Source organism: Nyctereutes procyonoides, unplaced genomic scaffold, assembly GCF_905146905.1.
Source record: "Nyctereutes procyonoides isolate TBG_1078 unplaced genomic scaffold, NYPRO_anot_genome, whole genome shotgun sequence".
NCBI lineage: Eukaryota > Metazoa > Chordata > Mammalia > Carnivora > Canidae > Nyctereutes > Nyctereutes procyonoides.
Window position 1 is genome coordinate 72,077,134 of NW_026575126.1, and position 1,848 is coordinate 72,078,981.

Consider the following 1,848-nt stretch of genomic DNA (forward strand, 5'->3'; position numbering starts at 1 on the left):
ACTAATGATAAATTATCCCCTCTCCCTCACATACAGCTCTGTGGGAGATGACAGAGAACTCTCAATATGGGTTCCTGTCCCACAGGATCTCACTCTCGGAGACTTTGTGATTAAAAACCGTAGTTAGAAAAAAAAAAAAAAAAACCGTAGTTAAGCCATTCAAGAATAAATATTGGGGCGGGGGGGGGGGGGAGCACCTGGGTGGCTCAGTGGATGACCTTTGGCTCAGGTCATGATCCTGGGGTCAAGTCCCACATCACACTCCCTGCAGGGAGCCTGCTTCTCCCTCTGCCTCTGGCTCTGCCTCTCTCTCTGTCTCTCATGAATAAGTAAAATCTTTAAAAAATAAAAGAATAATATTAAGGTTTCAATAAAACTGGAAGAAAATAAAATAAAAATAACGTTTCCATGTAGTCAAGTGCATCTGGGTACGTTTTAAGAGTAATGGACATGTTATGGCGAGGCAGAGAGGTGGAGGGAGGGTCCTAGTTCAAGCTTTGCAAGGAGAGAAGAAACCAAATAGCCATACTGATGCCAGGCACATAGATGTGTGCTCAGTATAATTATTGTGCAACACGAATTTCCCCAACGTTTCCTCATCTAATCTTTACAATGCTTAGAAGGTAGGGGATATCCTCCCCTTTCATAGATGATAAAATTGAGACACTGAAGAGCTTAGGTAACTTGATTATAAGTCACACAGCTAGTAGGAGGCGGAGCCGAGTAACTCAAAGTCTAACAGATAGTAAAGTGGTGTTTGTTTGTTTGTTTGTTTAAGATTTTATTTATTTATTAATGAGAGACACAGAGACACAGGCAGAGGGAGAAGCAGGCTCCCTGCGAGGAGGCCGATGCCGGATCCGGAGATCACAACCTGAGCCCAAGGCACGCGACCAAACCACTGAGCCACCTAGGCATCCCAGTAAAGTGGTTTTATCACTCGGAAATAAAAAAGAGATGAAAGCATAAAATGACTCCATAGCTGCTCTGTCAATCCCAGCACTGGGCTAGAGTAGCAAAAACCGCCTATATATAAAAAGTACCGAGCATGCACTGCAAAAATTGAGGTTCTTTTACATTGTGTCTGGACACAATCTCCACTGCAGAGCTGAGCGAGCACCAGCGTCATTAATTCTCATTGCATAGCCTCGCTTTGCTACAGCTCGCTGAAATTCGAGTCAGGGTTGAACGGCTTCCCAGCGCAATGACCTCTGCAAAAGCAGGATGCGCCAACTCTTGCTAGTTCGGAAACCTACCGGGTCCTCTCAACTCGGCCGCCCACCACCGACACCCACGCCGCGAGCAGAGACCCCCGACGGCGGGGGTCGCTCGCACGCCCGGATCCTCACCCCTTCTGGGCCCTTCGTCCCCGTGCATTCTCAGCGAGTGCCCAGCTGGGGGGGGGGGTGCTTCCTGGAGGAGTTGGCCCTCCCTTTGGCGTAGGCGGGCGACCCTCCGCCCGGGAAGAGGGTGTCGGGGCGGGGCCAAGCGGAGCAGAGCTCCGGGGGCGCTGCCAGGCCTGGAGCGCAGAACGCTGAGCGACCCCAGGGGCCCGGCGCGGCCCCGGGAAGGACAGTCGGGGCGCGCCGCGGGAGGGCGCGGGCCGCGCGCACGGGCGGGGCGGGGCGGGGGCGGCGGGCGGCCGCGGGGGGAGCCGGGGGGCCAGCACACAATGGGCGGGCACGCAGGGCTGGGCGCCCGGCCCCCGCCCCGCCGCACCACGTGGGCCGCAGAGCGCGCCGGGCCAGCAGCGGCCCGTCGGCCCAGGCCGGGCGCGGCGCGGCGTACGTGCGCGCGCGCGCGCGTGCGTGCGTGCGATTTGCGATCAGGCGGCGCGGCGGACAGCCC